Here is a 26,125-nt window from a genome sequence, read left to right on the forward strand (position 1 = left end):
CAGGGTTCATGTACATAGATCATTGAAAGTGACATGACATATTGAGAGTAATTTGCAAAGCATATGGGATCTTGGGATTCATAACGAGATTTTCAGAACAAAAGTAGGGAATTAATGCTGAATCTTTATAAAGTTCTTGTTGGGCCACAACTGGAGTATCATATCCAGTTCTGGTCACCACACTTTAGGGTAGATGTGAAGGTCTTTGAGAGGGTGCAGAGAAGATTTACCAGAACATTTCCTGGGATTAGGGGTTTTAGCTACACAGTACCAGGCTAGTTTGGAAAAGCTGCACTTCCCTTGCAGCGCAGGAGATTGAGGGGAGATTTGATCGCGGTGTACAAGATTATGACAGGTAGACAAAGAAAAGCTGTTTCCAGCTGATATTACCTGATCCTATAAGGATTAGATACAGATTTAAGGTTTTGGGGAAAGAGGTGGCTCATCAGCCATCCCAAAACCCATCAAACCAGAGTGAAAGCAAGTCCTTTTCAATCGCAAGGGACTGCCTAAGAGAAAGAGACTAAATGCTTTGGTTGTTACGAAGGAAGAAAATGCTGCCTATGATTGCTTTAAAATTGATACGGTGGTGGTATTGGACAGACTGACTGTACTTAAATTTGATAAAGAACCAGAATATGATAAAGATGCATCCAAGTATACAAAGGAAAGTGAGAATGGAAACTGTTGGAAACACTGGTCATAATTTTCCAATCTTCCTTCAACTCAGAGTGCCAGAGGATTGGAGAATTGCAAAGGGATCCTTGTTCAAAAAAGGGTGCAAGGATAAATCCAACAAATACAGGGCAGTCAGTTTAACTTCAGTGGTGGGGAAGCTTTTAGAAACAATGATTTGGGACAAAATTAATAGTCAGTTGGGCAAATGTGGGTTAATTATGGAAAACCAGCATGGATTTGTTAAGGGCAAATCATGTTTAACTAACTTGCTTGAGTTTTTTGATAGATCACAAAGAGGGTGGATGTGGGTAATGCAGTTGTTGTATACATGGAATTCCAAAAGGCATTTGAAGAAGTGCCGCATAACAGACTCATGAGCAAAGTTAGAACTCATGGAATAAAAGGAACAGTAGCAACATGGATATGAAATTGGCTGAGTGACAGGAAAAAGAGAGTAGTGGTTAATTAATGTTTTTCAGACTGGAGAAAGGTTTATAGTGAAATTCCCCATGTGTGGCTGTTAGGACCCCTGCTCCTCCTGATATATATTAATGACCTAGACTTTGGTATACAGGGCACAATTTCAAAATTTGTGGTCAACACGAAACTTGAAAGTATTGTGAAATGTGAGGAGGCTAGTGTTAAACTTCAAAAGACATGGACAAATTGGTGGAATGAGCAGACAATAGCAGATGAAACTTAATACAGAAAGTATGAATTGATACATTTTGGTAGAAAAAGATGGAGAGACAATATAAACTAAAAAGTATAATTCTAAAGGGTCAGCAGGAGCAGAGGAACCTGGGGGTATATGCACACAAATCATTGATGGTGGCAGGACAGATTGAAAGAGCAGTTAAAAAGTGTACAGGATCCTGGGCTTTATAAATAGAGTCAAAAGCAAGAAAGCTATGATAAACCTGTATAAAACACTGGTTCAGCCTCAGCTGGAGTATTGCATTTGGTGCTGGGCACCACACTTTAGGAAAGATGTGAAGGCATTAGAGAGAGTGCAGAAAATATTCACGAAGATGGTTCCAGAGATGCGGAACTTCAGTTAAAGAGATAGATTGGAGAAGCCAGGACTGTTCTCCTTTGAGAAGAAGGCTGAGGGAAGATTTTTTGAGGTGTTCAAAATTATGTAGGGATTGCTCACAGTAGAAAGAAAGAAACTGTTCCCATTGGTGTAAGGATCAAGAACCAGAGAGCACAGATTTAAGGTAATTGGCAAAAGAAACAATGGCAACATGAAAACCTTTATTACACAGCAAATGGATATGAACTGGAAAGCACTGTTTGAGAGAGTGGTGGAGGCAGATTTAATTGCAACATTCAAAAGGGAATTGGATCATTATCTGAAAAGGAAAAATATGTGGGGGAGGGGGTGTGGAAGGCAGGGGAGTGGCACTTGGTGAATAGCTCTTGCAGAGAGCCAGCACAGAAACAATGAGCCAAATGGTCTCCTCTTGAGCTACAACCATTCTATGACTCTCAAAACAAAGAACTTAAAACAATCACTAACACTAGAGAAAAAGTGCTAGGAAAACTAAAGGAACTAAAAGCTAATAAGCCCCCTGGACATGATGGCCTGCACCCTAGGGTCTTAACGGAAGTGAATGCAGAAATAGTGGATTCATTGGTTGAAATCTTCCAATAATTCCCTGGATTCTGTAAAGGTCCCAGCAGTTTGGAAAAATGCAACTATATCACCACTATTCAAGAAAGAAGGGAGGTAGAAAGCAGGAATCTATAGGCCAGTTAGTCTAACATCTGTCTTAGGGAAAAGGCTAGAATCCATTATTGAGGTGGTAATAGCAGGACACTTAGAAAATTGAAATACAATCAGGCAGAGTCAACATGATTTTGTGAAAGGGAAATTGTGTTTGACAAATTTATTAGAATTATTTGAGAATATAATAAACAGGGTGGATAAAGGGAAAAGTGGATAAAGATGTAATTTATTTGGATTTTCAAAAGGCATTTGTTAAGGTGCTGCATAAAAGGTTATTACACAATGTCAGAGCTCATGGGATTGGGTGTGATATACTAATATGGATAGAGGATTGGCTAACTATCAGGAAGCACAGACTATGGATAAATGGGTCATTTTCAGTTTGAAAACTGTAACTAGTGGAATGCCACAGAGATCAGTTCTGAGACCTCAACTATTTACCATCTATATTAACGATTTAGCTGAGGGACAGACTGTATTCTAACCAAACTTGCTGATGATACAAAGATAGATAGGAAAACAAGTTGTGACCACAAAGAGTCTGCAAAGAGATATAGATAGGTTCAATGAGTGGGCAAAAAACTTGCAGATAAGTAAAACATAAGGTTGTCCACTTTGGCAGGAAGGATAGAAAAGCAGAATCTTATTTCAATGGAAAAACTACAGAATGCTGCAGTACAGGGATCTGGGTTTCCTTGTACATGAATCACAGGACGTTAGTGTGCAGGTACAGCAAGTGATTAGGAAGGCAAATGGAATCACACGATTTGTTGCAAGGGGGTTGGAATATAAAAGTAGGGAAGTCTTGCCACAAATGAACAGGACATTGGTGAGACTGCACCTGGAGAGCTGTGCACAGTTTTGGTGGTCTTATTTAAGGGGGGGGGGAAGATAAGCTTGCTTTAGAAGCAGTTCAGAGAAGGTTCCCTCAGCTGATTCGTGGGATGAAGGTTTTGTCTTATGAGGAAAGGTTGGGCCTACACTCATTGGAGTTAAAAAGAATGAGAGATGATCCTATTGAAACATAACATTCTGAAGGACTTGACAGGGTAGATGCTGGGAGGATATTTCCTCTTGTGGGGAAATCTAGGACTATGAACTAGTTTAAAAATTAGGGGTCTCCAATTTAGGATGGAGATGAGGAGGAATTTCTTTTCTCAGAGGGTTGTTATTCTTTGGAATTCTCTTCGACAGAGAGCAGTGGAGGCTGATTCATTAAATATGTTCAAGGCTGAGTGAGACAGAGGAGTTAAAGGTTATGGGGGCAGGCAGGAAAGTGGAGTTAAGGCCACAATTAGATCATCCATGATCTTATCGGATGGTGGAGCAGACTGGATGGGCCAAATGACCTACTCCTGCTTCTATTTCTTATCATATGACTCCATGAAGAACCATAGAAGAAATTTGCGACCCAGAACTGACATCATCCTCAAATCTAGGAGAGCCAACAATCATATTGGTACCTCATGTATAGATATGCCTAATGCTGCTCCTCATTGAGCCAGTGGTGGTCCCCTGCTTATTGGTAATGGTAGATCCAAGGATATGGCAGGCTAAGATTACAGGTACTTGTTGAATATTATTTTGCAGCTGCTGATATCCCACAGCAATTCATAGATCCCCAATTTTGAGCACTGTCGTAATGCCACACAACACGATGGAGGGTGTCTTCAGTGTGAAGATGGGAATTTGTCTCCATATCGATTGTATGGTGGTCACTCCTATCAATGTTGCCATTGACAAATGCATCTTTGACAAGTAGATTGGTGAGGATGAGGTCAAGCAGATTTTTACCTTTTGTTGATTCTCTCACCATCTGTTGCTGAACTGGTCAAGCGAACTTGTCCTTCAGGACTCAGCCAACTTAAGTCAGTAGTGGTGCTTCCAAGCCACTCTTGATGATGGACATGGAAGTGCTTCTGTATTCTGTAGCATTGCTACCCTCAGTGCTTCTTCCAAGTGGTGTTCAACATGGAAAAGTACTGATTCATCAGTTGAAGGAAGCAGTAGATGGAAATCAGCAGAGTTCGTTACCCATAGTTGACCTGATGTCATGAGACCTCATGGGGTTTGGAATTAACACTGAGGTCTGTCAGGGTCATTCCCTCCTGACCGCATACCACTTTGCCATGATGTCTGGTTCATTCTGTGCATGATCATATGATTAAGATCAACAGTGAGATCTTATAAAACGTGGACCATTTTTCGTATTTTGGGAGGCTCCTATGGGAGGCATACGTAGATGGCAAAATCCATCATCACCTCCAATGTGCAGGATCAGCCTTCGGCCCAGCTCTTATGATTTTGATGAAAAGATAGAGTAATATATCAAGGTTTGCTGATAATACCAAGCTAGGTGGGAAGGTAAGCTGTGGAGAGGACACAGAGGCTGCAAATAGATATAGACAGGTTAAGTGAGTGTGCAACAAGATGGCAGATGGAGTATAATTTAGGGAAGTGTGAAGTTATTCACTATGATCGTAAGAATAGAAAAGCAAAATATTTTTTAAAAGGTGTGAAGCTTGTAAGCATTGAGAATCAAAGAGACCTGGGTGTACTTTTACAAAGAACGCAGAAAGTTAACTGCAAGCAATTTAGAAAGTAAATGGCATGTTGGCCTTTATTGCAAGGGGTTTGGAGGACAAGGATGAAGAAGTATTACTACAGTTGTAGGTTTTGTTGGGATCATATCTGGAGGACTGTGTGCAGTTTCGATCTCCACATTTAAGAATATACTTGCATTTGAGGCAGTACAGAGAAGGTTCACTAAATTGGTCCCTGGGATGAGGAGATGTCCTATGATGAGAGGCCAAGTAAATTGAATTTATATTCTCTGGAATTTAGAAGAATGAGAGGCGATCTCATTGAAACCTACAAAATTCTGAGGGGGCGGGATAGGATAGATGCTGAGAGGTTGTTTCTGCTAGTGTCAGGAGTCTAAAACATGGGGCACAGTCTCAGGATAAGGGGCCAATCATTTAGGACTGAGATGAGGATAAATTACTTTACTCAAAGGCTCGTTAATATTTGGAATTCTCTACCCAGAGGGTTGCAGATGCTCCATTGTTGAATACATTTAAGGCCAGGACAGATAGAGTTTTGGTCTCTCAGGGAATTAAAGCTCATGGGGAACGGGCACGAAAATGGAGTTGAAACCCAAGATCAGCCATGATCAAATTGAATGGTTGAGCAGGTTCGATGGGCCATACAGTCTACCCCTGTTCCTATTTCTTGTGATTGAGGAAAAGGATGTTTCAAAGGCCAGGATCTCAAACCTGAGACTAAGGTCATGATCTCAGGGACAAGAGTGGGCAAAGACAAAAGAGTCTGAAATTTTTGTGACAAGGAATCATATAATTATAACATTTTTTATGATCTATAGTGAGTGTAAATGATGCTAGACCACTTCAAATGGGTGGAATTATTAGATTTCAAGTGTGTAAAAATGTGTTTTTCCTTTGTTTACCTTCTGTTACTGTCAAGACTGTGGACCAATGCATTTGTATCAAATCACCAAAGTGATCTCAGCATTTCAATACATGTACACATTGTCCTATACACTATCAAGTATTTTACTAAGAACTTTAAGTCAAAAGAGAAATCAGCAAAATCATGGGAAATATTTGTAATGACCATGTTCCACACAAGAATAACAGGGCAATCTGCTCTAAACACTGGTAGCAACCATTTAACAACGACTGCAAGTGCTAGTGATTTAATTACTGGATTTGTTCACCTATTAACTACTGTAAACTGGTATCTTTGGACCAACAAACCTTTTAACATCATCTGACAGAACAGGAATTGCAAAAGTACCATGAGATGAATACAGTTGGGCTCATTTTTGGACTCTAAATCTAACAATCACCTGATCTGGCCAAGATGCTGACTTTCCAGTCACGTCATTATAAAGGAACAGAATATGAACCAAATTAAAATATCTGCAATACTCGAGTGATGAGAGCGGGTTGTGCCTCTTCACTTGACAGCCAATATTAACAGATGCTCATGTCGGGTCAGCAGGTATCTCAGGATTATCGAACACCGTCACTGCTGGAGTTTTTTTTTTAACCAGTTCAGTGGTTTAGTATTCAGGGTGGGCTGAAACCCTTCATTCAATTTCAGTCCCTTGAATTTGTAACTCTTTCGATTACAAACCATTTTCCATCTGGTTCAGATGAAGTTACATTGTTTCATAGTTTGCCACTGTGAGATTTGAACTCTTGAGAAAATGAAAACCAAATCAACAAAATTGGGATAAATCAGGCACAGCCCCTAATTCAGGTCAGCTGTAAAACCAAGGACAAAAATTTAAAGGAACCTTACAAACTTTATATCAAAATGTGATTAAAGGGGTCAACAAAACACTCCAGTCCCCGCGGTGCCCACCGAGCACGGAAGGCCTCGAGAGTGCCAGCAGACACCGCGTGCTCCCTTTCCAGGGACATCCGGCAGCGAACGTAGCCGCGGAAGAGGGACAAACATTCGGGCGGGACTCCCCCGTCGATCGCCCGCTGCCTGGACCTGTTAATGGCCAACTTGGCCAGGCCCAGGAGCAGGTTCACGAGGAGGTCCTCCTCCTTCCCGACCCCCTTCCGCACCGGGTGCCCACAGGTCAGGAGCGTGGGGCTGAAGTGCAAACAAAACATCAATAAAAGGTTTTTCAAATAACTAAAAAGGGAGTGCAGCCTACAACACCCTATGTATACATGGTCCACGGACTCCACAAGACCGCAAAAAGGGCACGTGTCCTGAGAGTCCGTGAACCTATGCATCCTCTTATTATAGGGGACTGCTGCATGCAACACCCTCCAACCCAGGTCCCCGATAGAAAGGGGGAGGACACCTCCGTAGAGGGCCTCCCATCGGGGGCCTCCGCCGCCGGACGGCAACAAGGCACGCCAGGGCGTGTCCGGTCGACGGACAAGGGCGAGAAAATGGAAGGTGTGCAGCAGCAGTCCGTACAAAAAGCCCCTCTTTGCCGTGCCAAAAGGCACGGAGGGCATATCCCCGAGGCGGCTCATATTGCGGGGCACCAGCACCCGAGGGAGGGTTCGGGGCTTGGGGCCAATGTGGAATTCTGTCCGAACAGGGGAACGTTCAGACGGAAGACCACCGCGCACCTGGGCCACCTCAAGACCCAAAATAACGTCGGATCCGAGCACGACCGTTCTCAGGTCTTGGATGGCATCGGCTGCGACCTGGACACTCACAAACGCGCGTCGCGCCAACTCCTGCGGGAGCATCCAGCCCAGTCCTCCGCCACCCAGCACGTCCCCGATCCTGGTCACCCCTGCGGCCACAGCCCTCCTCTCGGCCAACCACTGAAAAGGACGGAGGGGCAGACTCCTGAGCAGCGGCTCGCTGACGATAGCCGCTACTCCTGACGGGGGAGAGCTGCGTCGCGAGGCGACCACTTTCCAGACTTTGATCAGGACCTGGTAAAAGACGGGCAACGCCTGCAAGGAGCCACCGAGGCCCAGCTGTTCTATAAACAGGAGCTGCACGTCATAATTCAGGCCGTGCATCTGACGGAAGAAATACGTCGTCAGGGCACACCATCTAGGAGGAGGCTCGACGTAGAGGTATCGCTGCAGGGTCTGAAGGCGGAAAGTCACCACCTGTGTGCGTAGGCACACTAGCGCCTGACCACCCTCCCTAAGCGGGAGACTCAGAACCTCGGCAGCGACCCAGTGCAATCTTTTGTCCCAGAAGAAGTCGACTAAATCTCTGGATTCTTGTGACAAAGTCTGGGAGAGGGGTCAAAGTGACCAGCCGATACCACAACATGGCGGCGATCAGCTGGTTTATGACCAGAACTTGACCTCGGTAAGATAACACTCGGAGCAGTCCTGTCCAGCGCCGCAGGCGAGCGGTGATGTTCGTCTCCAGTTCCTGCCAGTTTGCCGGCCAGGATTCCTCAGCGGGGCAGAGATGGACCCCCAGGTAGAGGAGGCTGGTCCTGCTCCAGGTGAAAGGCCTGAGCTCCTCGGGTAGGGGATCCATCTGCCACTGACCGACCAGGAGTCCAGAACATTTACCCCAGTTGATCCTGGCAGAAGAAGCGGCAGAGTAGACCTCCTGGCACTCGCGCATCCTCCGCAGGTCAGCCAGGTCACTAAACATAAGGAGCACGTCATCAGCGTAAGCCGAAAGGACCACCCCGATGCCCAGCTGGCGCAGAATCAATCCTGACAACCTCCTCCGCAAGAGGCGCAGGAAAGGCTCCACGCAAATAGAATACAACTGGCCAGACAGGGGGCAGCCCTGATGTACCCCTCTCCCAAAGCGAAGGGGCGCCGTCAGGGACCCGTTAACCTTCACTAGACACTCCGCGGCGGTGTACAGAAGTCGGATCCGGGCGACAAAATGCGTCCCGAACCCGAAAACTAGCAGAGTTCCGAATAAGTATTCGTGATCCACCCTGTCGAACGCCTTCTCCTGATCAAGAGACAGGAAGGCGCTCGACAGACCAGCCCTCTGGGAATGGTGGATGATGTCCCGGACCAGATGGATGTTATCATAAATGGTTCGGTCCGGGACGGTGTAGGACTGGTCAGGGTGGATCATGTGGTCCAGCACGGTGCCAAGCCGAGACGACATGGCTCGGGCGAAGATTTTGTAGTCCGTGCTGAGGAGGGAGACCGGGCGCCAGTTTTTAAGAAGGCGGAGATCCCCCTTCTTCTGCAGCAGGGCAATCAGGGCCCTGCGCCACGAAAGGGGCATCTCCCCGGTAGCAATGCTCTCCCCCAGGACCCCCGCGAAGTCGCTCCCCAAGACGTCCCAGAACGCCCTGAAGAACTCCACGGTCAGCCCGTCTAGTCCCGGGGTTTTGCCCCTAGAAAGACCGTCGAGTGCGCCGGTCAGCTCCCCCAGACTTATAGGGGAGTCGAGCTTTCCGGCGCACTCCGGGCCGACCTGCGGCAGGTCCTCCCACAAAACTCTAAGCATCCTCACTGGACGGATCCGGAGAGAACAGGGCAGTGTAGTAATCTCGGGCGATGGCCCTGATGCCCTCCGGATCCGAGACAAGGGATCCGTCGTCGGCCAGAAGCGTAAAGAGCTGCTTACGGACCCCGTGCCTTTTTTCCAGCGAGTAGAAGGGGAAGCCGCGGTCCATCTCCTTGAGGAACCGGATCCGCAACCTCACGAACGCGCCCCGAGACCCGACCAGTTGCAGGTCCCGCAGCGCGCCCTTCTTCTCATCGTACACCAACCGCAGGGCCGGGTCCGCATCGGGCTGACGGAAATGTGCCTCCAGGTCGAGCACCTCCTTCTCCAACTCCTCGACCCTGGATTTGCGTCTCTTTGTCGACCCCTTCGCGTACTCTTGACAGAAAACTCGGACGTGAGTCTTGCCCACGTCCCACCATAGCCTCAAGGAGGGGAAGCCTCCCCGCTTCCTTCTCCAGCCGGCCCAGAAGCGACGGAACGAGTCCAGGAACCGCTGGTCTTCCAACAACAGGTTATTAAAATGCCAGTACGCGGACCCCGTCCGAGCGCAGAACGAAGTGAGCTCCGCCCACACCAGACGGTGGTCCGTGCACGGAACCTGCTGTATAGAAGCAGCCGGAACGCAAGACACGTACGCCTTCGAAACGTAAAGGCGGTCGAGTATGGACGCTCCGACTCCAGGTGACACAAAGGTGAACACGCTGGAGTCAGGATGGAGATTTCGCCAGACGTCCACTAATTCGAAGGACCTGACCAGGTCCCGCAACTTACTCACACCTCGCGTGCAGTGCGGGGTACCGTGACGGTCCCGGACCCCGAGGGTGCAATTGAAATCCCCCCCGAGGACGATGCACTCGCCAGCGTCGATGGAGCCGAGATGAGTGGACACTTCTTCAAAGAAGCTCGCTTGCTGCTGCGTGCCCAGGGGAGCGTACACATTCACAAAGTGAAGCACCGCCCCCCCCAGACGCACAGTCAGGTGCAGCAACCGGCCTGGCACCGGCTCCTTGACCCCCAAGATCTCCGGCTGAAAATGCGGGGCCAACAAGATAGCCACCCCGCCCGAATTGGAGGCTAGGTGACTCATGTAGACCCCCCTCGCCACTCCAGGAGCCACGTGGCTTCGTCTCCCGGAATGGTATGGGTTTCTTGCAGGAAGCACAACGCGTACTTCCCGTCCCTGAGGACCGAGAAGTTCTGGAACCTGTGCTGTGCGCCTCTGCTGCCGCGGATGTTGAGGCTGGCTATAGTCGTCTTCATTGTCAAAGGTACATCAAACCTTCACCTAAGTCATTAAAAAGAAGAGGACTTTTTAGTCCTACCTCTCCTTCAGGAGCCCAGCGAGAAACGTTTGGACCCTCCGCCGCGCGTTCCTATCCAACTCGGGAGACTTGAGAGCCTTGCGAGTGGACCAGAACACCAGCGGAAAAGAATGCCACCGGTCCAAGGCCAACTGAACCCTGTCTCGGCGACCGCGATGACTCGCCAAAAAGTCCCGGAGTTCCCTTGGGGGGATGAGGGGGGAGTCAGTGGAGGGCACCAGGGGATCCACCGCCTCGCTTGAGAGCGACTCAGCGTAATCTCCAGCGCTCACCACGGACACCCCGTCCTCCTCCAGGTCGTCGCCTCCAGCTTCCGACCCCTCCCCCGCATTGAGTACGGGGGCTGATTCGGAGCTGCCAGCTGGCCCCACCTGTACCTCGATCCCACCCCCAGGATCAAGGCCAGAGGGGTCCTCTATGGTCTCCTCTAAACGTTTTGGGTCAGAGGGCAGCGGCAGTTCTGATGCCCGCTCTCCTCCCGGCACCGGGTCGTCCGGGGAGCTCAGGACAAGCTCCTGACCCAAACCTAGGACGCCCGGTGCTAAGGTTTGGGAGCGAGTGGGAAGGCCTTCCTTTTCGCCGCCACCCAATGACCCGTTAACATTTTTTAAATTTTGAAAGCTACAGTCCCCCGACGAGCCAGAAGGTACCTCGGGGGTATCGAGGGTTCCTGAGTCGGGCACCACCTCAAGGGAGGTGCCTTCAGTGACCCCCGAGGGGCCCTGTTCAGGGGACTGCAGCAGGTTGACGGGGTTAACAGTGGTGGGAGTAGGTGCAGGGGTTTTGGGTTCCCCCAGAGGACAGGGCGAGATTTTACTTGGTGGAGACGCCACCACCTCTTCATCGGGGGAAGGGACACACCCAACTTCTTCAGTTTGGGCATCAGCCACCTCCTCCTCCGAAGCGTGACGTCTCTTCCGGGTCAGGCTGGGGGCTAGGGAGACCTCCATTTCCGAGGCCCCCTCCTCCTTGTCCAGCCCTCCCGGACACTCCACCCTCTGGGTTTTGGGCGTTAGATTCCCCAGCTCGGGTTACCGCGTCTTTTCCCCGCCGGCCCCGGGAGCACGCGCAGCGACGACGGCGGGCCCAGCACTCGGCGCCTTAGCACCCACGGGCCCGGGAGCACACGCAGACACAACGCCGGGGCCGGATGATGCCTTTTCCCCCGAGCCGGTGCTTGCAGGTGTTTGAGGGTTTTGAGGCGTTTCAGGGGCCGCCTCCAGGTTGCGGGTCTTCCTCCGCGCCTACTTACGGCGCGGGGGCTCTCCCTCCGCCTCACCGGCAGCCGAGATGGCAGTGGCCGCCGGCGTCGCTTCCCCTTGCGGGGAGGGAGATGGAGTGGTGGCGGGGGGAGGAGGGGCGGTGCCAGCCGTGGCCGCTTGGGTGGGGCTCGTGGCCTTGGAGGCGGGGCAGTTCTTCCTCACGTGCCCCACCTCCTTACAAGCATGGCACCGCACGCCCTCCACGGTCCAGAAGACCCGATAGGCGGTCCCCTCAAATTTGATAATGAAGGCCCCCTCCAGGCACTCCTCCCGGGTCAAGCGGACAAATACCTGGCGCCGGAAGGAGTACACATGGCGGAGGGCCGAGTCTTTGAGGCCGAGCGGGATTGGTGCAACCCCCGACCTGACCTCCCCCAATTTATTAAGGTGGGGGAGGAGGAGCTCACTGGATAGAATAGGCGGGACGTTCGAAATAATAATTCTCTGGGCGGTGGCCTCAAGGGGGTCCACCGCCAGAAAAGTCCCGCCCACAGTGAGTCCTTTTTGCAGGGCGAGGTGCACCGCCCGCTCGGACCTCAAGAAGAATATGGCCTTCCCATACATTTTAGAGGCCGCGACAATGGCTGAGGGGCCGACGACCCCAGCCATAGCCTTTACGCAGGCCTCTATTGTCATTTCAGGGTGAGCATAGCTCTTTACCCCAAGGGCCCTGGTCAGGAGGCGGAATGGTGACAGGGCAGCGGGAGCAGCTGGAGCCGCAGAAGCAACCACCCCCGCATAGGTTTTCTTTTTTTGAGGCCCTGCCACCGGTGACAAAACCGCCTCCATATTAGCCCTCGAGGGCCCGGCCACAGGCGATGGTGAATTGGCCTTAGGGCCAGAGCCACGCCCACCCTGGGAAGGATTGGCCATTTTGTTTGAGGAAAGGGGGTGGGGGAGAGAGGTAGAAACAACCTCCCCTCTTTTAGGCAGGAGAGGAGAGGAGGGAGAGGAGTAAAAGACAGGGAGGCACAGGAGGGAAAGAGGTAAATGTCCAGGTGGGTGTCCTCGATGGTGGATGGACGGTGGGTGGGGGCCTGATGTTCTTCAGGCAGGGGGAGGCGATGTCTTCACCAGCTATTGCTGGCCTTACTGGGAAAAGGGCTGGGTTGGGGGGAGGGGTGGCAGAAAAATGGTTTCAGCACACACACACACACCCTCCCTATCTTCCTTCCCCAACTCCTCTGGCAGTCTTCTTGCCTCCCCCTACAAAACACAGTCCTTAATTGCCCCCACCTTAAACAAAAATACACAGTTCAGACACCCACCTAGGATGTTGTTTTTCAACTCAGTCCTGGCCTCCTGGCCTTCCTGTCCTGTAACAACAGCAGCAACTGTTCTCTTCTCTCCCTCTCTCTCCTTTGGCACCACAGGGGCAAGGCAGCAGCAGCAGCAAACACCCTCGAGTGCAGGTCCAGCAGCAGCACACAGCAGAAGCAACAACCCCAAAGGCAGCAGCAGAAACAGTTGAAACACTGAGAAGCAGCAACACCACACACCTTCTCTCCTCAGTATCAGGAAACCAACTGAATCCACAATTACCTCCACGAGATCGTTAAGAAAATGAACTCTTGATAATGTTTTAAATGAAAACCAAATCAACAAAATTGGGATAAATCAGGCACAGCCCCTAATTCAGGTCAGCTGTAAAACCAAGAACAAAGTTTAAAGGAAACTTACAAACTTTAAATCAAAATGTGATTAAAGGGGTCAACAAAACACCCCAGTCCCCGCGGTGCCCACCGAGCACGGAAGGCCTTGAGAGTGCCAGCAGACACCGCGTGCTCCTTCTCCAGGGACATCCGGCAGCGAACGTAGCCACGGAAGAGGGACAAACAATCGGGCGGGACTCCCCCGTCGATCGCCCGCTGCCTGGACCTGTTAATGGCCAACTTGGCCAAGCCCAGGAGCAGGTTCACGAGGCGGTCCTCCTCCTTCCCGACCCCCTTCCGCACCGGGTGCCCATAGATCAGGAGCGTGGGGCTGAAGTGCAAACAAAACATCAATAAAAGGTTTTTCAAATAACTAAAAAGGGAGTGCAGCCTACAACACCCTATGTATACATGGTCCACGGACTCCACAAGACCACAAAAAGGGCATGTGTCCTGAGAGTCCGTGAACCTATGCATCCTCTTATTATAAGGGACTGCTGCATGCAACACCCTCCAACCCAGGTCCCCGATAGAAAGGGGGAGGACACCTCCGTAGAGGGCCTCCCATCGGGGGCCTCCGCCGCCGGACGGCAACAAGGCACGCCAGGGCGTGTCCGGTCGACGGACAAGGGCGAGAAAATGGAAGGTGTGCAGCAGCAGTCCGTACAAAAAGCCCCTCTTTGCTGTGCCAAAAGGCACAGAGGGCATGTCCCCGAGGCGGCTCATATTGCGGGGCACCAGCACCCGAGGGAGGGTTCGGGGCTTGGGGCCAATGTGGAATTCCGTCCGAACAGGGGAACGCTCAGACGGAAGACCACCGCGCACCTGGGCCACCTCAAGACCCAAAATAACGTCGGGTCCGAGCACGACCGTTCTCAGGTCTTGGATGGCATCGGCTGCGACCTGGACACTCACAGACGCGCGTCACGCCAACTCCTGCGGGAGCATCCAGCCCAGTCCTCCGCCACCCAGCACGTCCCCGATCCTGGTCACCCCTGCGGCCACAGCCCTCCTCTCCGCCAACCACTGAAAAGGACGGAGGGGCGGATTCCTGAGCAGCGGCTCGCTGACGATAGCCGCTACTCCTGACGGGGGAGAGCTGCGTCGCGAGGCGACCACTTTCCAGACTTTGATCAGGTCCTGGTAAAAGACGGGCAACGCCTGCAAGGAGCCACCGAGGCCCAGCTGTTCTATAAACAGGAGCTGCACGTCATAATTCAGGCCGTGCACCTGACGGAAGAAATACGTCATCAGGGCACACCATCTAGGAGGAGGCTCGACGTAGAGGTATCGCTGCAGGGTCTGAAGGCGGAAAGTCGCCACCTGTGTGCGTAGGCACACTAGTGCCTGACCACCCTCCCTAAGCGGGAGACTCAGAACCTCGGCAGCGACCCAGTGCAATCTTTTGTCCCAGAAGAAGTCGACTAACAATCTCTGGATTCTTGTGACAAAGTCCGGGGGAGGGGTCAAAGTGACCAGCCGATACCACAACATGGCGGCGATCAGCTGGTTTATGACCAGAACTCGACCTCGGTAGGATAGCACTCGGAGCAGTCCTGTCCAGCGCCGCAGGCGAGCGGTGACTTTCGTCTCCAGTTCCTGCCAGTTTGCCGGCCAGGATTCCTCAGCGGGGCAGAGATGGACCCCCAGGTAGAGGAGGCTGGTCCTGCTCCAGGTGAAAGGCCTGAGCTCCTCGGGTAGGGGATCCATCTGCCACTGACCGACCAGGAGTCCAGAACATTTACCCCAGTTGATCCTGGCAGAAGAAGCGGCAGAGTAGACCTCCTGGCACTCGCGCATCCTCCGCAGGTCAGCCGGGTCACTAAACATAAGGAGCACGTCATCGGCATAAGCCGAAAGGACCACCCCGATGCCCGGCCCGCGCAGAACCAATCCCGACAACCTCCTCCGCAAGAGGCGCAGGAAAGGCTCCACGCAAATAGAATACAACTGGCCAGACAGGGGGCAGCCCTGACGTACCCCTCTCCCAAAGCGAAGGGGCGCCGTCAGGGACCCGTTAACCTTCACTAGACACTCCGCGGCGGTGTACAGAAGTCGGATCTGGGCGACAAAATGCGTCCCGAACCCGAAAGCTCGCAGAGTTCCGAGTAAGTATTCGTGATCCACCCTGTCGAACGCCTTCTCCTGATCGAGAGACAGGAAGGCGCTCGACAGACCAGCCCTCTGGGAATGGTGGATGATGTCCCGGACCAGATGGATGTTATCATAAATGGTTCGGTCCGGGATGGTGTAGGACTGGTCAGGGTGGATCGTGTGGTCCAGCACGGTGCCGAGCCGAGAAGACATGGCTCGGGCGAAGATTTTGTAGTCCGTGCTGAGGAGGGAGACCGGACGGCAGTTTTTAAGAAGGCAGAGATCCCCCTTCTTCGGCAGCAGGGCAATCACGGCCCTGCGCCACGAAAGGGGCATCTCCCCGGTAGCAATGCTCTCCCCCAGGACCCCCGCGAAGTCGCTCCCCAAGACGTCCCAGAACGCCCTGAAGAACTCCACGGTCAGCCCGTCTAGTCCCGGGGTTTTGCCCCTAGAAAGACCGTCGAGTGCGCCGGTCAGCTCCCCCAGACTTATAGGGGAGTCGAGCTTTCCGGCGCACTCCGGGCCGACCTGCGGCAGGTCCTCCCACAAAACTCTGCAAGCTTCCTCACTGGACGGATCCGGAGAGAACAGGGCAGTGTAGTAATCTCGGGCAATGGCCCTGATGCCCTCCGGATCCGAGACAAGGGATCCGTCGTCGGCCAGAAGCGTAAAGAGCTGCTTACGGACCCCGTGCCTTTTTTCCAGCGAGTAGAAGAAGGGGGAGCTGCGGTCCATCTCCTTGAGGAACCGGATCCGCGACCTCACGAACGCGCCCCGAGACCCGACCAGTTGCAGGTCCCGCAGCGCGCCCTTCTTCTCATCGTACACCGACCGCAGGGCCGGGTCCGCGTCGGGCTGACGGAGACGTGCCTCCAGGTCGAGCACCTCCTTCTCCAACTCCTCGACCCTGGATTTGTGTCTCTTTGTCGACCCCTTCGCGTACTCTTGACAGAAAACTCGGACGTGAGTCTTGCCCACGTCCCACCATAGCCTCAAGGAGGGGAAGCCTCCCCGCTTCCTTCTCCAGCCGGCCCAGAAGCGACGGAACGAGTCCAGGAACCGCTGGTCTTCCAACAACAGGTTATTAAAATGCCAGTACGCGGACCCCGTCCGAGCGCAGAACGAAGTGAGCTCCGCCCACACCAGACGGTGGTCCGTGCACGGAACCTGCTGTATAGAAGCAGCTGGAACGCAGGACACGTACGCCTTCGAAAAGTAAAGGCGGTCGAGTCTGGACGCTCCGACTCCAGGTGACACAAAGGTGAACACGCTGGAGTCAGGATGGAGATTTCGCCAGACGTCCACTAAGTCGAAGGACCTGACCAGGTCCCGCAACTTACTCACACCTCGTGTGCAGTGCGGGGTTATGTGACGGTCCCGGACCCCGAGGGTGCAATTGAAATCCCCCCCGAGGACGATGCACTCGCCAGCGTCAATGGAGCCGAGATGAGTGGACACTTCTTCAAAGAAGCTCGCTTGCTGCTGCGTGCCCAGGGGAGCGTACAGATTCACAAAGTGAAGCACCACCCCCCCCCCAGACGCACAGTCAGGTGCAGCAACCGGGCTGGCACCGGCTCCTTGACCCCCAAGATCTCCGGCTGAAAATGCGGGGCCAACAAGATAGCCACCCCGCCCGAATTGGAGGCTAGGTGACTCATGTAGACCCCCCCTCGCCACTCCAGGAGCCACGTGGCTTCGTCTCCCGGAACGGTATGGGTTTCTTGCAGGAAGCACAACGCATACTTCCCGTCCCTGAGGACCGAGAAGTTCTGGAACCTGCGCTGTGCGACCCTGCTGCCGCGGATGTTGAGGCTGGCTATAGTCGTCTTCATTGTCAAAGGTACATCAAACCTTCACCTTAAGTCATTAAAAAGAAGAGGACTTTTTAGTCCTTCCTCTCCTTCAGGAGCCCAGCGAGAAACGTTTGGACCCTCCGCCGCGCGTTCCTATCCAACTCAGGAGACTTGAGAGCCTCGCGAGTGGACCAGAACACCAGCGGAAAAGAATGCCACCGGTTCAAGGCCAACTGAACCCTGTCTCGGCGACCGCGATGACTCGCCAAAAAGTCCCGGAGTTCCCTTGGGGGGATGAGGGGGGAGTCAGTGGAGGGCACCAGGGGATCCACCGCCTCACTTGAGAGCGACTCAGCGTAATCTCCAGCGCTCACCACGGACACCCCGTCCTCCTCCAGGTCGTCGCCTCCAGCTTCCGACCCCTCCCCCGCATTGAGTACGGGGGCTGATTCAGAGCTGCCAGCTGGCCCCACCTGTACCTCGATCCCACCCCCAGGATCAAGGCCAGAGGGGTCCTCTCTGGTCTCCTCTAAACGTTTTGGGTCAGAGGGCAGCGGCAGTTCTGATGCCCGCTCTCCTCCCGGCACCGGGTCGTCCGGGGAGCTCAGGACAAGCTCCTGACCCAAAACTAGGACGCCCAGTGCTAAGGTTTGGGAGGGAGCGGGAAGGCCTTCCTTTTCGCCGCAACCCAATGACCCGTTAACATTTTTTAAATTTTGAGAGTTACAGTCCCCCGACGAGCCAGAAGGTACCTCGGGGGTATCGAGGGTCTCTGAGTCGGGCACCACCTCAAGGGAGGTGCCTTCAGTGACCCCCGAGGGGCCCTGTTCAGGGGACTGCAGCAGGTTGACAGGGGTAACAGTGGTGGGAGTCGGTGCAGGGGTTTTCAGTTCCCCCAGAGGACAGGGTGAGATTTTACTTGGCGGAGACGCCACCACCTCTTCATCGGGGGAAGGGACACACCCAACTTCTTCAATTTGGGCATCACCCACCTCCTCCTCCGAAGCATGACGTCTCTTCCGGGTCAGGCTGGGGGCTAGGGAGACCTCCACTTCCGAGGCCCCCTCCTCCTTGTCCAGCCCTCCCGGACACTCCACCCTCTGGGTTTTGGGTGTTAGATAACCCGGCTCGGGGTCCCGCGTCTTTTCCCCGCCGGCCCCGGGAGCACGCGCAGAAACGACGCCGGGCCCAGCACTCGGCGCCTTAGCACCCACGGGCCCGGGAGCACACGCGGACACGACGCCGGGGCCGGATGATGTCTTTTCCCCCGAGCCGGTGCTTGCAGGTGTTTGGGGGTTTTGGGGCGTTTCAGGGGCCGCTTCCAGGTTGCGGGTCTTCCTCCGCGCCTTCTTACGGCGCGGGCGCTCTCCCCCCGCCTCAGCGTCAGCCGAGATGGCAGTGGCCGCCGGCGTCGCTTCCCCTTGCGGGGAGGGAGATGGAGTGGTGGCGGGGGGAGGAGGGGCGGTGCCAGCCGTGGCCGCTTGGGTGGGGCTCGTGGCCTTGGAGGCGGGGCAGTTCTTCCTCACGTGCCCCGCCTCCTTACAAGCATGGCACCGCACGCCCTCCACGGTCCAGAAGACCCGATAGGCGGTCCCCTCAAATTTGATAACGAAGGCCCCCTCCAGGCACTCCTCCCGGGTCAAGCGGACAAATACCTGGCGCCGGAAGGAGTACACATGGCGGAGGGCCGAGTCTTTGAGGCCGAGCGGGATTGGTGCAACCCCCGACCTGACCTCCCCCAATTTATTAAGGTGGGGGAGGAGGAGCTCACTGGATAGAATAGGCGGGACGTTCGAAATAATAATTCTCTGGGCGGTGGCCTCAAGGGGGTCCACCGCCAGAAAAGTCCCGCCCACAGTGAGTCCTTTTTGCAGGGCGAGGTGCACCGCCCGCTCGGACCTCAAGAAGAATATGGCCTTCCCATACATTTTAGAGGCCGCGACAATGGCTGAGGGGCCGACGACCCCAGCCATAGCCTTTACGCAGGCCTCTATTGTCATTTCAGGGTGAGCATAGCTCTTTACCCCAAGGGCCCTGGTCAGGAGGTGGAAAGGTGACAGGGCAGCGGGAGCAGCTGGAGCCGCAGAAGCAACCACCCCCGCATAAGTTTTCTTTTTTTGAGGCCCTGCCACCGGTGACAAACCGCCTCCACATTAGCCCTCGAGGGCCCGGCCACAGGCGATGGTGAATTGGCCTTAGGGCCAGAGCCACGCCCACCCCGGGAAGGATTGGCCATTTTGTTTTTTTTCCTTTTTTTTTTATATATATATAGGGAGGAAAGGGGGTGGGGGAGAGAGGTAGAAACAACCTCCCCTCTTTTAGGCAGGAGAGGAGAGGAGGGAGAGGAGTAAAAGACAGGGAGGCACAGGAGGGAAAGAGGTAAATGTCCAGGTGGGTGTCCTCGATGGTGGATGGACGGTGGGTGGGGGCCTGATGTTCTTCAGGCAGGGGGAGGCGATGTCTTCACCAGCTATTGCTGGCCTTACCGGGAAAAGGGCTGGGTTGGGGGGGAGGGGTGGCAGAAAGATGGTTTCAGCACACACACACACCCTCACTCTCTTCCTTCCCCAACTCCTCTGGCAGTCTTCTTGCCTCCCCCTACAAAACACAGTCCTTAATTGCCCCCACCTTAAACAAAAATACACAGTTCAGACACCCACCTAGGATGTTGTTTTTCAACTCAGTCCTGGCCTCCTGGCCTTCCTGTCCTGTAGCAACAGTAGCAACTGTTCTCTTCTCTCCCTCTCTCTCCTTTAGCAGCACTGGAGGAGCAGCAGCAGAAGCAGCAGCAGCACACAGCAGAAGCAACAACCCCAAAGGCAGCAGCAGAAACAGTTGAAACACTGAGGAGCAGCAACACCAACACCATACACCTTCTCTCCTCAGTATCAGGGAACCAACTGAATCCACAATTACCTCCACGAGATCGTTAAGAAAATGAACTCTTGATACTCTTTTGAGTAAACCTGTTTCCATCTGTTTCAGATGAAGTTACATTGTTTCATAGTTTGCCATTGTGAGATTTGAACTCTTGATAATGTTTTAAATGAAAACCAAATCAACAAAATTGGGATAAATCAGGCACAGCCCCTAATTCAGGTCAGCTGTAAAACCAAGAACAAAGTTTAAAGGAAACTTACAAACTTTAAATCAAAATGTGATTAAAGGGGTCAACAAAACACCCCAGTCCCCGCGGTGCCCACCGAGCACGGAAGGCCTCGAGAGTGCCAGCAGACACCGCGTGCTCCTTCTCCAGGAACATCCGGCAGCGAACGTAGCCACGGAAGAGGGACAAACAATCGGGCGGGACTCCCCCGTCGATCGCCCGCTGCCTGGACCTGTTAATGGCCAACTTGGCCAGGCCCAGGAGCAGGTTCACGAGGAGGTCCTCCTCCTTCCCGACCCCCTTCCGCACCGGGTGCCCATAGATCAGGAGCGTGGGGCTGAAGTGCAAACAAAACATCAATAAAAGGTTTTTCAAATAACTAAAAAGGGAGTGCAGCCTACAACACCCTATGTATACATGGTCCACGGACTCCACAAGACCGCAAAAAGGGCATGTGTCCTGAGAGTCCGTGAACCTATGCATCCTCTTATTATAAGGGACTGCTGCATGCAACACCCTCCAACCCAGGTCCCCGATAGAAAGGGGGAGGACACCTCCGTAGAGGGCCTCCCATCGGGGGCCTCCGCCGCCGGACGGCAAAAAGCACGCCAGGGCGTGTCCGGTCGACGGACAAGGGCGAGAAAATGGAAGGTGTGCAGCAGCAGTTCGTACAAAAAGCCCCTCTTTGCCGTGCCAAAAGGCACAGAGGGCATGTCCCCGAGGCGGCTCATATTGCGGGGCACCAGCACCCGAGGGAGGGTTCGGGGCTTGGGGCCAATGTAGAATTCTGTCCGAACAGGGGAACGCTCAGACGGAAGACCACCGCGCACCTGGGCCGCCTCAAGACCCAAAATAACGTCGGGTCCGAGCACGACCGTTCTCAGGTCTTGGATGGCATCGGCTGCGACCTGGACACTCACAGACGCGCGTCGCGCCAACTCCTGCGGGAGCATCCAGCCCAGTCCTCCGCCACCCAGCACGTCCCCGATCCTGGTCACCCCTGCGGCCACAGCTCTCCTCTCCGCCAACCACTGAAAAGGACGGAGGGGCGGATTCCTGAGCAGCGGCTCTGTGACGATAGCCGCTACTCCTGACGGGGGAGAGCTGCGTCGCGAGGCGACCACTTTCCAGACTTTGATCAGGTCCTGGTAAAAGACGGGCAAAGCCTGCAAGGAGCCACCGAGGCCCAGCTGTTCTATAAACAGGAGCTGCACGTCATAATTCAGGCCATGCACCTGACAGAAGAAATACGTCATCAGGGCACACCATCTAGGAGGAGGCTCGACGTAGAGGTATCGCTGCAGGGTCTGATGGCGGAAAGTCGCCACCTGTGTGCGTAGGCACACTAGTGCCTGACCACCCTCCCTAAATTGAGACATGACATGAGGTAACTCTTTTGAGTACAAACACATTTCTATCTGTTTATACAGACGAAGTTACATTGTTTCATAGTTTGCCATTGTGAGATTTGAACTCCTGATAATCTTTTAAATGAAAACCAAATCAACAAAATTGGGATAAATCAGGCACAGCCCCTAATTCAGGTCAGCTGTAAAACCAAGAACAAAGTTTAAAGGAAACTTACAAACTTTAAATCAAAATGTGATTAAAGGGGTCAACAAAACACCCCAGTCCCCGCGGTGCCCACCGAGCACGGAAGGCCTCGAGAGTGCCAGCAGACACCGCGTGCTCCTTCTCCAGGGACATCCGGCAGCGAACGTAGCCACGGAAGAGGGACAAACAATCGGGCGGGACTCCCCCGTCGATCGCCCGCTGCCTGGACCTGTTAATGGCCAACTTGGCCAGGCCCAGGAGCAGGTTCACGAGGAGGTCCTCCTCCTTCCCGACCCCCTTCCGCACCGGGTGCCCATAGATCAGGAGCGTGGGGCTGAAGTGCAAACAAAACATCAATAAAAGGTTTTTCAAATAACTAAAAAGGGAGTGCAGCCTACAACACCCTATGTATACATGGTCCACGGACTCCACAAGACCGCAAACAGGGCACGTGTCCTGAGAGTCCGTGAACCTATGCATCCTCTTATTATAAGGGACTGCTGCATGCAACACCCTCCAACCCAGGTCCCCGATAGAAAGGGGGAGGACACCTCCGTAGAGGGCCTCCCATCGGGGGCCTCCGCCGCCTGACGGCAACAAGGCACGCCAAGGCGTGTCCGGGCGACGGACAAGGGCGAGAAAATGGAAGGTGTGCAGCAGCAGCCCGTACAAAAAACCCCTCTTTGCCGTGCCAAAAGGCACAGAGGGCATGTCCCTGAGGCGGTTCATATTGCGGGGCACCAGCACCCGAGGGAGGGTTCGGGGCTTGGGGCCAATGTGGAATTCCATCCGAACAGGGGAACGCTCAGACGGAAGACCACCGCGCACCTGGGCCGCCTCAAGACCCAAAATAACGTCGGGTCCGAGCACGACCGTTCTCAGGTCTTGGATGGCATCGGCTGCGACCTGGACACTCACAGACGCGCGTCGCGCCAACTCCTGCGGGAGCATCCAGCCCAGTCCTCCGCCACCCAGCACGTCCCCGATCCTGGTCACCCCTGCGGCCACAGCCCTCCTCTCCGCCAACCACTGAAAAGGACGGAGGGGCGGATTCCTGAGCAGCGGCTCTCTGACAATAGCCGCTACTCCTGACGGGGGAGAGCTGCGTCGCGAGGCGACCACTTTCCAGACTTTGATCAGGTCCTGGTAAAAGACGGGCAACGCCTGCAAGGAGCCACTGAGGCCCAGCTGTTCTATAAACAGGAGCTGCACGTCATAATTCAGGCCGTGCACCTGACGGAAGAAATACGTCATCAGGGCACACCATCTAGGAGGAGGCTCGACGTAGAGGTATCGCTGCAGGGTCTGAAGGCGGAAAGTCGCCACCTGTGTGCGTAGGCACACTAGCGCCTGACCACCCTCCCTAAATTGAGACATGACATGAGGTAACTCTTTTGAGTACAAACACATTTCTATCTGTTTATACAGACGAAGTTACATTGTTTCATAGTTTGCCATTGTGAGATTTGAACTCCTGATACTCTTTTGAGTAAACCTGTTTCCATCTGCTTCAGATGAAGTTACATTGTTTCATAGTTTGCCATTGTGAGATTTGAACTCTTGTTCTTGGGGTTACAAACCCAGTACCATAACCACTTGGCTATTTAGGCCAAGCCCCTTGAATTTGTAACCAGGCAAAAAAATGGTGAGGGCAGGCTGCACATAATAGGAGCTGATCGACACTTTAATTGACTTCTCCTCACATGGATTCTCACAGGCCTGACCTTCAACAATCAATTAAAAGTGTCACGACACAGTATGGTAATTCAAACCAGCACCTTGTTTCATTGTTAAAAAGAGCAGACAAATGAACAAATCACAGTGCAAACTACCACCTGCTAACAGCTCAACAACTGAACTCCCCAGCTCTTGCAGCCTCCGAACTGAATCAACACTAAGTAACATTTTGTGCTTGCATGTCCAACAGGGAGGGTGTGGGGCAATGATTCAACACTCGGGGTCTGTAGCGCAGCACAACTCAACCTCTCCAGATGGCTTAGCTGGTAAAGACAACACATAACTGAGCCATTGGCTTAAGACTAATTTTTAACTGCCCATTTGCACAGAAGCTTATTGACATGCGAAGGCTGATATGTTAGTCCTTTATGCTCGGTCTCAGGACAGTGGGCAAAATCAGCAATCGTTTAGTGACCTGTTTACCCACTGCTGGAAAGATGATGTGAACCTGTGAACGCAGGATCCCAGTGGATTGTGATGTCCCCCAGCCTAGCTCCACTGGTTCGCTTTCATGTCATGGCTATATGATATCTCAGTGCAATCACAGTATTTTACCCCTGCAGCTTTTTAAAGGTTGTGGTTGTGATTTTCTGACCTGGACATTATTTGGAATAGTCAATTTCTCCGGTCAGTAATTTAACACAAAGGCAGGCATTTTACCTAGTTTATCTTGCTCTCCAGGTCTAAAGAAAGCAGTCGCCAAGTCCTCTGCTTGTATAGCAACAAAACTTGTTACTAACTCCCAACAAACAGAACTCTCCTCACATGAGGCAAGCAAGAAAGGCAGAACGGGGAGGGGAAATCTGGTGTGTCCTACTCGGCCAATAATTGCTGTTGTTCTGGTAGTGTCCAAAGCAGCCAGTCAGTGGATGCAATGAACCAGGCAGAAGCAGAGCAAAACCTGTGCTCGATGATGTATATGAGAATTGAAGTAATGGACTGTGGAAAGGGGGCGGTGGCAGTCAGAGAAAATTCCAAATGGCAGAATTCCACAATCAAAAAATTAGAAATCCGCCATTTGGCAGAAATTACTCATTCCTGGAGAGCAAGATAAACTCATTCCTGTGGTTTACTGAGCAGCAGTGATCCTCGTACTCCTGCATGCTTTGAAGACTTGGATGACCTACAGTAGGCACCTCAAAATACTGGAGAAGTACCACCAGTGCAAGATTCTCCAAATCCAGTGATGTGAAAGACTGTCTGATAACAGCCTCCTCTCCCAAGTGAACTTGCCCAGCATTGAGGTGCTAATCACTCAATACCAGCTCCACTGGGTGGGACATGTCGTTCAAATGCCTGACACCAGACTCCCAAATCAAATGCCCTACTCAGAACCCAGTCGCAGCGGAAGACTCTCAGGTGGACAAGAGAAATGCTTTACCCTCAAAAGCATCCCTAAAGGTCAAATTTACCCGCTGACTCATGAGCGTCCCGAGCTTGTGACCAACCAAAATGGAACAAGCTCATCGAGCGACTTCATCAGGAACACAAAGAAGTGAAGTTGAGGCATCAGAGACAGCACACAAACCTCCAAACAATCCATATATCCAATCCTTCAAGCATCACCTGCCACATGTAGCAGAATCTGCAGATTGCACATTTGGACTTATCAACCATTTTAGAACACATCCAATCAGAGTGGAAGCAAGTCATTCCAAGGGACTGCCTAACAATAAAAGACTTTTGGTCATCAATCCTACTTGTCCTTCTTGCAGCTCATAATAATCTGTTTGTAACATTTGCCTGATATTGATAGCCCTGATATTAATACCATCAAAACCACAATATAAACTGCCGAACAAAAAATGATCAAAGCAAATTAACTTCAGTTAGTAGTTCCTGATAGACACAATAACACAATGAAATACTTCTGGTCGAAGGGCCTATTTTTTCTTACATGTGTTTCTGTTAGATTTCTCCGAACCAGCCTCCCATCTTACACTGTTTGTAAACTTGAGTTCATTACAAACTCTTTAGACTGGCATCCGATCGCGCACCAAGTCCCATTCACATTTGTATCTGTGCTCGTTGGCCTACACAAGCTCTCAGTTGACCTTTAGGAAGTTTTACTCCATTAAAGGTGTACTATAAATAAAAGTTGCTGCTGATGACAATGTTGAAGTTGAGGGAGAAAACGCCTGTGGAGCAGAAGAAACACGGAAACAGACGAGTTAGACCGAATGGCTAATTTGTGTTTTCAATTGGAGGTAATTCTATTCAACCACTATAATATGATGCTGC

General features: G+C 52.5%; 1 protein-coding gene across 2 annotated transcripts in view; it reads right to left on the reverse strand.

Annotated features, from left to right (window-relative positions):
- Positions 1–26,125, reverse strand: part of soul4 (heme-binding protein soul4) — a 92,136-nt gene that overhangs the window by 65,798 nt on the left and 213 nt on the right. Inside the window, exon 1 of one of the 2 annotated variants that reach the window (XM_041188342.1) lies at positions 25,782–26,001. The exons of the other annotated variant lie outside the window; for it this stretch is intronic. The gene's annotated coding sequence lies outside the window, so the exon portion shown is untranslated. Of the gene's footprint in view, positions 1–25,781; positions 26,002–26,125 lie in introns of those variants that run through there. 2 annotated transcript variants of the gene reach the window in all.

This window comes from Carcharodon carcharias, chromosome 5 (genome assembly GCF_017639515.1).
Source record: "Carcharodon carcharias isolate sCarCar2 chromosome 5, sCarCar2.pri, whole genome shotgun sequence".
NCBI lineage: Eukaryota > Metazoa > Chordata > Chondrichthyes > Lamniformes > Lamnidae > Carcharodon > Carcharodon carcharias.